Genomic DNA, 12,257 nt, shown 5'->3' on the forward strand with positions numbered 1-12,257 from the left:
ACGACTGCCAACCAATACGCCAACGCTGAGGAAGCCGAGGTGCGCTTCAATGGGGATGCGGGCACTCATTGCCCAACTCACCGTAGCGACGATCGCCTCAACGACCGGTGCCACAGCGACCACCACTATGATGACCGCAGTCACCATCAGGACAGTGGCCGTGATCGGCCAGAAGGATCCAAGTTTGGTCAATATCGTCATCGCCGATTGGACCACATCGTCGCCACCATTAATGAACCTCACGCCAAGCGCAACTATGACGAGCAGTACAAGAAGATCCTCGATGGCTCGTGCCCTCTCCACAAGAACACCAAGCATAAGATGAAAGACTGCCTTAGCTTGTCTAAGGAATTCTAGGCCAAAAAGCTAGACGACGACAACAACGACAGAGCTGGAGGCCGCTGACCACCTAGGGGCAACAACAATGCCTTCTAGGATCACGACAAGGTGGTCGCCACCATCTTTGAGGGCCTTGCCTCTGCCAAAAGCAGAAGAGAACGGAAGCTCACTGCCCACCGGGTGCTCACCATCAACGCGAAAAACGCTGCCGCCAACCCCAGCTATTGCCCCTGGTCCGAGGTCCCCATCACTTTCAGCAGGGCTGATCAGTGGGCGGACATCCCTTACACATGGCGTTTCCCCCTCATCCTCAACGCAACCGTCCAGAAAGTGTTGTTTAGAAAAGTGCTCATCGACGGCGGGAGCACTCTGAACCTCCACTTCGTTGGAGCCCTAAAGGAGCTAGGGCTCGGGATAGGAGATCTCACACCCTCCGACTCCTCCTTCTAGGGTATGGTACCTGGCAAGGCATCCAAACCACTTGAAGAGATCACCCTACTAGTACAGTTCAGCATGATAAGCAACTACCGTGTCGAGTACATCAACTTTTACGTCACCGACTTCAACACTGCCTACCACGCCATACTTGGTCGGCCTGCTCTGGTCAAGTTCATGGCTATACCATACTATGCCTATCTGGTGCTGAAGATGCCTTTGCCTATAGGAGTCCTAGCCCTACGGGCCAACCTCTCCATCACCTATGCCTACAAAACAGAGAGTCTCGCCCTCGCTGAAGCCACCGACCTTTCCATCCAGATGGCTAGTGTGGTCATCGACGCCAAGACGATGCCCACCGATGACCTGGAGATCCCATCGCTGGAGCCTCCTCGCACCTCTGCCAAGTCCAAGGAAACCAAGGAGGTCAGCCTCGGCCTCAACGACCCCTCCAAGACTATGAAGATTGGGGCTCACCTCGACCCCAAATAGGAAAGTGCGCTCATCTCCTTCCTATGTGCCAACATCGACGTGTTTGCTTGGAAACCTACAGACATGCCGGGGGTACCATGGGAGAAGATCAAGCACTCCTTAAATGTCTTGCCGACCACCAAACCGATCAAGCAAAAACTCCGATGATTCGTACCAGACAAGGAGGATATTAGGATAGAAATAAAATGGCTCCTAGCTGCCAGATTCATAAAAGAAGCGTATCATCCTGAGTGGTTAGCAAACCCTATTCTTGTTCAGAAAAAGAATAAAGAATGGAGAATATGTGTTGATTACACTGATCTTAACAAACACTGCCTTAAAGACCCCTTCGATCTGCCTCGGATAGACGAGGTTGTAGACTCCATCACCAGCTACGAACTGCTCTCCTTCCTCGACTATTACTCTAGCTATCACTAGATCTCCCTCAAGGAAGAAGACCAGATCAAGGCATCGTTCATCACGTCTTTCAGTGCATATTGCTATACCACCATGTCCTTCGGACTCAAGAACGTTGGGGCGACATACCAAAGGGTCATCCAGATGTGCCTCGATCAACAGATAGGATGCAACATCGAAGCTTACATTGACAATGTGGTCGTCAAATCCAAGACTGTCGATAATCTCAACGCCAACCTCAAAGAAATGTTCGCCAACCTAAAAAGGTACAGATGGAAGTTGAACCCTTTAAAGTGCATCATTGGAGTTCCATCTGGCATACTTCTGGGCTACATCGTCAGCGCCCGTGGCATTGAACCCAACCCTGACAAGGTCTCCGCCATCACCAACATGAAATGACCAACGTCCATAAAAGATATATAGAAGCTTATAAGTTGCATGGCTGCTCTTAGCCGCTTCATATCATGTCTCGGTGAAAAGGGACTACCATTCTTCAAACTCTTTAAGGCCTCTAAGCACTTTTCCTGGTCAGAGGAGGCAGATACAGCTTTCAAGCAGCTCAAGTTGTTTCTAATAAAGCCTCTGATCATGACGGTGCCTCGGCTAGACAAAACTCTACTAATCTATATCACCGCTACTTCTCGCGTCGTTAGCACAACTATCGTCATCGAACGTGAAGAGGCTGGGCACGCCTATAAGGTGCAATGTTTAGTCTACTTTATCAGCAAGGTCCTTAATGAGCCCAAAACTCGTTATCCCTAGGTTCAAAAGCTGCTCTACACCATTCTGATCATGTTGTGCAAGCTCTGCCATTACTTTGAGTACTACAAGATCACCATGGTCACCAAGTTCCCTCTAGGGGACATTCTCTGCAATAAAGAGGCCAATGGCTACATCATCAAGTGGGCTATTGAGCTCGACACTTACTCCATTGAGTTCAGAAGCAAGCCTATCATCAAGTCACAGGCCCTCGCTAACTTTGTCGCTGAGTGGACGAAGATCTAACAGCCCATCCCCGCTACATGCCTCAAACACTAGGTGATGTACTTCGATGGCACTGTCAACATCAACGGTGCTGGTGCTGGCATTTTGTTCATTACGCCGACCAAGGATAAGCTCTGATACATTCTCTGAATACATTTTCTAGCCTCCAACAACACCGTCGAATACGAAACATGTCTCTATGGACTCCATATAGCCGTCGAGCTCGGCGTCAAATGCCTCATGGTATATGGAGATTCCACGCTAGTCATCAACTAGCTCAACAAAGACTGGCCCTGCTCTAGTGAGAAGATGGACGCATACTGCGCCGAAATCAGGAAGCTTGAAGGAAAGTTCTACGGTATCAAGTACCACCACATAGTACGAGATCAAAATCAGCTCGCCGACCACCTATCTAAGATAGGCTCTTCTTGCGCCACGATTCCACCAAGGGTCTTCATTCAAGACCTCTTTAAGTCGTCTATTAAGGAAGAGAGGGAAGTTCAAGAAATTCCCCTCGCCGAGCAGCTGGTACTTACAGTACCTTCGTAGGCCGCCGATTGGAGAGAACAGTTCGTCAAGTACCTCACCAGCGCCGAAGTCCCCACCAACAAGACTAAAACCGAATGCCTAATTTGTCGAAGCAAGCATTACGTGCTGGTAGATGGGAATTTGATGAGGAAAAATGCCAAGGAAGGGATACTGCAGAAATGTATCACCCATGAAGAGGGAGTGAAACTACTGCTCAAAGTACACCGCTCAGTCCTGCGAATGGATCTTTCCACAAGCGAATTAGCATACTACTCGGCAACAGTAAAGGATAAATAGCATCAGGAACAAAACATTTGGGATGCTTACCTAAGGAGGCGGGTTGGTACAGTTGAAGGGCCTGGTTTGCCCTAACACGCTGAACAAGGCAAATGGAGAGAACAGCTCTGCGGCTCGCTCTAGCACATCATCCCTCGACAGCATCTCCGCCCTCTCTCGGGTGCTGTTGGTGTCCCCCTTGAAGTCATAGCCCGTGTGGGCCCTCTCCTTGCAGGGCTAGACACAGCGCACTATGAAGCTCGTCGCAACCAGTCCACCGTTGGTCTTCACACCTTTTATTAGGCCAAGAAGTTCCTTCACTTGCTCCATGTCAGCATTGCTCGGTTTCTCCGACCAGCTCCTCTAGCTCTTCAGGACGTGGTCGATGTCGCAACAGATGGCATGCTGGCTCTGCTTCATGTAGAAGCACCTGACATTCCACCCTTTCAACGACATGTTTAGCAATATAGTGAGGTACTCGCCTACCATCCCATCACGGAGCTACAGATAAACACTGCCGACCACCTTGGAACCATCGCCACCCTTCTTCTTTAGCCAGAACAGATGACGGAAGAGGTTGAAGTGGGGAAGGACTCCGAGATACGCCTCATAGAAATGGATAAAGATATATATGTGCAATATGGTGTTTGGGTGGAGATTGCACAAACTAACTCTCCAGAGCTCCAATAGGTCCCTCAAGAAAGGATGAATGGGGAAACCTAATCTGCGCCAGAAATAATCCTCAAAAACTACGGCTTAGTCGGTATGGGGCATTGGAAAGGGCTCACCGCTGGCTGGCCGCCATCCAGCGGTGACACGGTCCGGGAGAACGCTCGCCTCCACCAACCTGTTGAGCTTTGCCTCCCCTGTGCACGACGGAACCCACTCATCATCATGGCTGACTCCGACGCTCGGCTTCTTTGGGTTACCAGCTCCTTTCTTTGGCGCCACCTCTTAGATCTGGTTTGGGATTGGCGGCGGATGTGTGTGTGGATGTGAATTGGGAAGCGCAAGGCCTGAGGAGGAAGACAAAATGGCAAAATGGCAGAGGTGAGAGCGTGAGGTGCGATGGCGCAGTTATAAAGTACCCCCCCCCCCCCGCCTTTCACATTTGAGGGTTTTTGGGAAACCGCTCCCATGATTTGATCCACTCCGAATTCTCCGCAACAGCGTGGTGGGCCGCTACTTGGGCTTTTGCGCAACTACAGCCCATATCGCCCATTTATCGTCGCATGTTATTACTACTCATCGAATATTCGCCGACGTCTCTGCCATCTGTTACGGCTCATTACTTACTACTGCACAGCTGTTACTCTGATTTTTTCTCTAGGATTTGTTTTCTCTAGGATTTCCTGTTGTGGCTTGGGGACTACGTCAGCACTATGTTCTGGTTCCTCACCGCACTGGGGACTTTCTTTTGTTGACTGCTATTTCTAACCCTGGCACCACGTGACTACGTCACCTACTGTCAGGCTCGGAGACTAAGTGGGCACACTTCACCTTGCGGTGAATGTGCTTTTCTCATCTCGAGGCTACACTCGGGGACTGGCTGCCTGCTCGGCAGGTCTTCTACTTTTCTTTACTTTGGACCCTGGCACCACGTGACTACGTCACCTACTGTCAAGCTCGGGGACTAAGTGGGCACACTTCACCTTGCGGTGAGTGTGTTTGCTTTAATCTGGAAGACTCCGCGTCTCTTAAAGCTGAAGAAGACTATCTCCCTTTCTTGTGGTCGGACTCTAAGTGGGCACACTTGGTACACTGCGAAGAAATTTTTGATTCCGAACTTAAGCTCCTTATATCCTTATGGCAAGCCGTACTTGGGTTACGCTGCTCGGTGACGGTTCACGCTGCTTGGCGACGATTCACCCTGCTCGACGATGGTTCACCCTTCTCGGCGATGGTTCACGCAGCTCGACGATGGTTCACGCTGCTCGGTGATGGCTCACAACTGCTAGGCAACTCATCATGGTGGTCGGACCATGAGTTTGATTGCTCGGCTTTGTTCACACCTGCCAGGACAAGCTCAAGACGGCATTGCATAATGGATACAAGGCGCTCAGGGACTAGCTGTGGGGGTATGACCCCGACAGACCACATGGGCTGTGGCTCTAGGGGTGGCCTAGCCCATAAGACAAAGCCTTGTGGGGCACGACGCTGCTCGATGCCTCCCGCAAGACACTAGGAAGATATTATGAAGATACCACAAGATCTATTAGGATACGTATGATTCCTGTAATCTGTTATTACTTTTCGATTATCTCCTAGATCTAACCGACTTGTAACCCTATCCCCGAACTATATAAGGCGGGCAGGGACCCCCTTCAAACTCACGTAATATTATACGATAGTCAATACAATCCAATAGACCATGGGGGCAGGGTATTACATTATACTAACGGTCTAAACCTATCTAACTCGTGTGTCTCTGTTGCCTTCTTGTTCTCGATTACACGTATCTCTGCCGATCAATCTACCTTCGTGGGATACCCCTCGAAGGACTGCCGACGATATTCTATCGACAAGCGGTGTCGCAAATTTTTTTTTGCCACAGTTCATCTTTGCGCCATCGCACGTCGTCTCCTACCGCCCAGCGCCGCCGGGATTGCCGTCGCTTGCTTGCGAGATGATCTCCGATGACTGTGCCCGTCGGGATTGCCGTGACCGCTCGTAGTGCCGTGCCCGCTGGGATTGCTGTCACTCACAGTGGTGTGCTCGCTCGCGGTACCAGGATTGCTGTCGGTCGCGATGAACTCCGATGATTGCTCTTGGCTGGCTGCTCTACTGCATGCATGGTACTGTCAGCTGGCGCATGGTGAAGCAGCTACTTGGCCGCGTGGTGAACCTGCTTGCCTGATAGCCGACTGCATGCTACTGTGCTGATGGCCGGGATGCTGGCCGTCGTCGCCTGAGACAAGGGATCGGCACGAGCACGAAGGAGGCGGCACCGAAGGATTTCACATGTGGGTCCACATATTTAATATTTTGGAAGTTAATTATGAGGTATTATTGGAGATGGTCTCTTTTTTTTCTCCTCATAATTATTTGGGAGTTGACAAACACCATCAGCCTATTCGGTTGGCTGGTTCGTATCGTTGCTGGTTCATGAAGAAGTACTGCTGGCTGGTTTGTGTGTGAGAAAAATATTGTTCCGGCTGGAAATTTACGATCGTTTACGACAAGCCACAGCCAAATGAACAGGCTGGCATGTTTTTGAGATCAAAATATAGCAAACTCTTGGAGATGCTTAGCTAAATCGGATTTCATTGATGATTAAGAGTTAGCCCCATTTTGTAGGGCTTCTCCACCGGCTTCAGGAGCCGTTTTCTACCAAACTGGGTAAAGTAACCCGTTTGGTAGGGCTTCTCCACCGGCTTCAGGAGCCGTTTGGAGCCGTTTTCTACCAAACGGGGTAAAGTAAAATAGCTTCACTTGTGAAGCCCCTAAAAACATGCTCTCACAGTGATTTAGGGTGAGATGGAGCCAAAAAAGTGGCTTCTCCCGGCTCCTCCTCCAGGCCCCTAAAAACATGCTCTAACAGGGAAGCCATTTTGCCAAACGGTTTACCAAAACTGCTTCAGCTCTACCGGTGGAACTGTTCGTGGAGCTGAAGCCAAAAAAAATGGCTTCACGAGTGAAATAAAGCCCTGCCAAACAGGGCCTAAAATAGCTTCACTTGTGAAGCCCCTAAAAACATGCTCTCACAGTGATTTGGAGTGGGATGGAGCAAAAAAAAAAAAGTGGCTTCTCCCGGCTCCTTCTCCATGCCCCTAAAAATATGCTCTCACAGGGAAGCCATTTTGCCAAACGGTTTATCAAAACCACTTCAGCTCCACCGGTGGAACTGTTTATAGAGCTGAAGCTAAAAAAATAGCGTCACTAGTGAAGTGAAGCCCTGTCAAACGAAGCCTTATTGTTTAATATATTTGGACGGTAAGAACAGGGCCAATACGTGCATGTAAAGATGATTAAAATAAAAGGAAGGCAATTTACCATATGGGAAAGAGAGGTCCACGTGGGTCATGCATGCAGATTGGCCTTTTTCGCGAACAGATCGGTGGTGCTCTCTATGTGAAAGGAATTAGAGTCCGTATATTTTATTTTTTTAATATATTGTTAGACATCATTGTCGTAGTTGATCTGGAGTTATCGGCCCTGGTATAAATATAAATCCTCGGTCATTGTATCAAGGACATCTTAGCTTACACCACTCTCTAGGATTAAGAGTAGAGTAGATTTTGGCGAGTTCTTCGACAAGCAGGCTGCCATCGGTTAGGTCCGACCTCCGTTTTGTCTGTGAGTATTTGTTACGACTTATGTTTTGTTTGTAAGGCTGCATCGTTTAGATCTGACATCTTACAAGCTTGGTATAAGTTAGTTATCGTTAGTTAATTGTAAGGTTGCATCGGTCCGGCTCATATCTCTTACAATTACTGATAAAAGTTACCCTCAATTCTTATCAAAATTTATACGGTTGGATTGGTCCGACTCGTATCTCATACAAATTTTGATACGGATTAGTTATCGGCTAAATCTATTAAGATCGGTAGGGTTTCTTGCTGTTTTTAATAGATTTGCTAGTTATCGATCTTGTTATATTTAGTTTCTTACTATTTGTAACAAAATCACTACTGCTCAATTAAGATTGAAACAGATCGGCTTTTAAATCTCTTCAAATCATTGTCTCGTTGCTCTTCCCGTTTACATCTTGCTTTAACGATGATCTCGATCAGCTTAGCCGTTTTGATCCAATCTTGATTGAAGATAGCATGTGGTCAAGACGTGTTTAACCCTAAACGAAGCTTGCTAGCCGATGAAATCTGATCTAGAACTGCTATTATGGCTTCCATCGATCCGGTCGACCCTCACTGCTAGCACTATAGATTGGAAATCATCGAATAGTAAGTCTTGATTATGGTCAAACATAGCCTCTGGCTGCATGCTGTGTCCGTATCGGCTATATAGTCGATCGCCTGCGCTTCCTCGATCGTAGCATGTTTTCACAATTCTGTTGAGCGCGTATAGATTCGTATTCTTTGAAGGTTTAACCTGTTATCTTTATCATAGCTGTATCGGTCCGGCTCGACCCCCACTGTTAGAGGTATTGAATTTGATAGGTGTATGAACTTATCCACGTTCAATGGTTGAGTGCTTGCATGTTACGAGTTTACATCCATCGAAATCGGTTGTTTTAGCCAATAGCCCGCACATTGAGAATATATTAGCTATTTACTTGCTTTTACTTGTTTTTGTCTTGGTAAAAAGTTAGTATGTTTCTCATTGAATATGAATGCTTCCACGTCTACTTTTTACACCTTTTGCATATTTTCATGATCATTGGCTGTTTAGATCTATGTAATTGAGTAGCTGACAATTGCCGTTATGCTCGTTTTTACTTACCATGCATCATGAACATGCTGGATATCAACTCTCTAGTCGATAGTCTTATCTCATCGGCTACTTAGCCACACATTTGAAACTGTCTGGACAAACACCGGTATGTTCCACCTTAAATTACCGATTAATCTTGTCTCCTTGTCAATTGCAGGGTCAAATTGACTGGCACGCCCTAGATCACGAGCATCTGGTCCCGTGTCCTCCTAAGTCCAGAGAGAGCTCGGGATTTGCTACACGCGGTTTCTCTCGGCTTGCTTCATGTGCCGGCGGTGGGACATCACTTTTTGCCGTCGACAAAAATATTCTAGCTTCTCGAATATTGTTTGAGGTTCAATTAGAAAAATGTTGTTCAAAGAGAGAAATGTTGGAAGCTTCCCGAGAATAAGGTTCCATCATAATTAGATTAATAATAAAAAAATGATCCAATAAATATTATTATGATTTCAGTGATAAATGTTGCCCTACTTATTGTCAAAATAAAAACCGAAAGAAAGGAGAAATAATGAAATTGCAAAAAAAAACTGTTTGAAAAAAAAAGGAACACCCCATCACCCCCATGTCCCAGGAGTAAGGATGGCAATGGGGATGTACCCATCGGGTATCACCGGAACGTTCTCTTCCCCGCTACGGAGAATTCATCCCGTCCCCGTCCCCGTTAACTGTCTCAGGTATAGATTCTTGTCCATCCCCGTACCCATCGGGCATCGGTCGGGTAACAGATACCTGACGGGTACTACATACCCGATAAACAAGGACACTTGGGGTCGTAGCTTTGCAATCAGAGATGTTTCTTCTTCACCCGGGTATAAGTGTCGGAGTCTCGGAGAAGCCGAGGAGAAGGAGCGAGGTTGCGAGGAGGACGAGCAAAGGTGGCAGAGAAACCGAACTGAGGAAGTGAGGGGCACGAGCGCTCGTGAGGCAGGCGTGCTTGTGCTGCTGGCGGAGATGGTGAGGAAAAATTGAACTAGGGTTCCTATAATACACAAACTATATATATGATTGTTCAGATTTGGACCAAAATACCTATGTTGAGCTTCTTTGGGCCTAGTACTCGCATGACAGCTCAAATAGTCGGGTTCCTCAACGGATAACGGGAACGAGTAAACAGGGAACGTTCCCGTACCCGCTATACCCATCGGGGATGGATTCTTGCTCATTTAGATGCCTGCGGGTAAAGATATGATCCCATCCCCTCCTCTAATGGATCAAATATCCGTCGGGTATCGGGCCCCATTGCCATCTTTACCCAGGAGAAGGCCCGGTGTCACCGTGCGGGACTGCAGGAGCGCTTTCTCCCCCTCGGCCGCCGTTTGCCCGCGTGTTCTCTCGCTCGCTCGCTCACTCTCCGCGACGACTCGGCTACCGCTCTACGCCAGGTTCCCCACGTCTTCATCAGGCCCTTCTCCAAGCACCCACCAGGTATGCTTGCCCCCTTGTATTCCCTGCCTTCTGTGCGAAACGGAGCACCCCCAAGCTTAACCTAATCTACCTATTTTGGCTATTTTTAATCGGATCTGACCTAATTGTAAGTGTATACATGTATTATTATGCCTCCTGATTTCGTTCTTATGCAAAATTCTCGGGTGTACGTGTGTACATCCATGTCCTTTGCTGGGTCCGCTCCTGGATGAGATAGCAGATTAGGAACACATGGTTACTCTTACACTTTTATGAAAGATTAACTTTGGACGATGTTTTGTTTCCATGTGTAACCGTCGCAAATACACCCAACTGAAATATTTCTCAGCATTCACAACTTACTGAAACAAACTCAATTGTAGGTTTGTAACTTATGCAATCACTTTTCCTATTTCCAAAATATCTCATGTAGTCCTTCTTAAGGAACCACATATTGAAATGAATAGATAAGAATAAGAAGATTAAGAAAACTAAAAAAAAAGAAAGATTTCTTTTTATGTAAATATATAGAATTTGGTAATCTGAGTGCTGCATGAAGAACACAAGCCAGATGACGCAGCAAAATGTAACAATCCCTTCCTTTTTTCTGATCATACAGGTGTGTTGATAAGGAATTAGTTAATGATCTTTCTGGTTGCACTTTTTGATAAGGAATTAGTTAATGATCTTTATGGATGCACTTTTTTAGTATCTATTTATTTTTTTATCAGTATCTAATGGACTAGGGAGTAGGGATTGATCACAAGCTGGAGCATGGTTAGTGCTCTAATATGTCTAAATTACACCTTCAATAAAAATGTTCATTTTTTCAATGCTTTAGTTGAAATTTAATCATGATGTAAAATTAATTTCCAATTGGCAGTTCCAACTTCCAAACTAAGTTGAATATTAAGTTTTGTTTATTTCTAAAAATAGTCATTGGAAGGATCATTTCTACAATTGTTTGATGAATGGAACTTGATTTTACTAATCTTTGTTGTAAGCTGATCCTTAGGTTGTTCATGTGCTTAAATAATATTCTCCATCCCGTAATATAAGGTTCTAGTATTTAAAATTTGTCTCAAAATGTACAGACTTCTAGCTTAACAGGAGGTTATTTTGACAAAACAATAACTATTGGCACTAATCACTTTTTTGGTAACTTGTGCAATCTGATTAGTACCATCCATTCAAGGCCTGTGTTAGTCAAAGTGGCCTTCTGAAATTGTGCCAATCAATTGGGGTGTGTTCGGTTGCTTGCCTGTGGCTGTATTCTGGCTGACTGTAAGCATGTTGAGTGGATGCAGTGACCTGAAAATATTGTTTGGTTGCCTGCATGGGTAGATGCAGTAACCCTGCATCCGTGCATGCAATAACCATGTGGAGATGTTTGGTTACCTATATGGGCAGATATAGACTCTTTGCCTGAGGATGACGTGTGGGCCAGCACAATATACATAGCATCCACTTTTAAACATATCCATTGGGCCATCCTTTAACAGGCAAACAAACACCACAGGAAAACTGGACTTTGCCGAGTGCCTGAGACTTTGTCGAGTGCTTTTTATTAGGGCACTCGGCAAAGCAATATTTTGCCGAGTGCCGCACTCAGCAAAATAAAGCACTCGGCAAAGGTGGCTTTGTCGAGTGCTAGGCACTCAGTAAAGCCTGGCTCTCGGCAAAACTGGGCTTTGCCGAGTGCCGCGGCACTCGGCAAAGATCCCACTAGGCAAAAGGTGGCCGACCCGTGACGGCGGCCACCAGCCGTCAAATTTTGCCGAGTTCCTAACCGCTGGCACTCGCAATTTTTTTTTAAAAAAAACTTATTTTGCCGAGTGCCAGCCCCAGGTACTCGGCAAATTTTTTTTAAAACATATTTTGCCGAGTGCCAGCCCATGGCACTCGGCAATTTTTTTTTAAAATATTTTGCCGAGTGCCAGAGATAGGCACTCGGCAAATTTTTTTATTTTTTAAAACTTATTTTGCCGAGAGCCAGACCCAGGCACTCGGCA

The sequence above is a fragment of the Miscanthus floridulus genome, chromosome 16 (genome assembly GCF_019320115.1).
Source record: "Miscanthus floridulus cultivar M001 chromosome 16, ASM1932011v1, whole genome shotgun sequence".
Classification (NCBI taxonomy): domain Eukaryota; kingdom Viridiplantae; phylum Streptophyta; class Magnoliopsida; order Poales; family Poaceae; genus Miscanthus; species Miscanthus floridulus.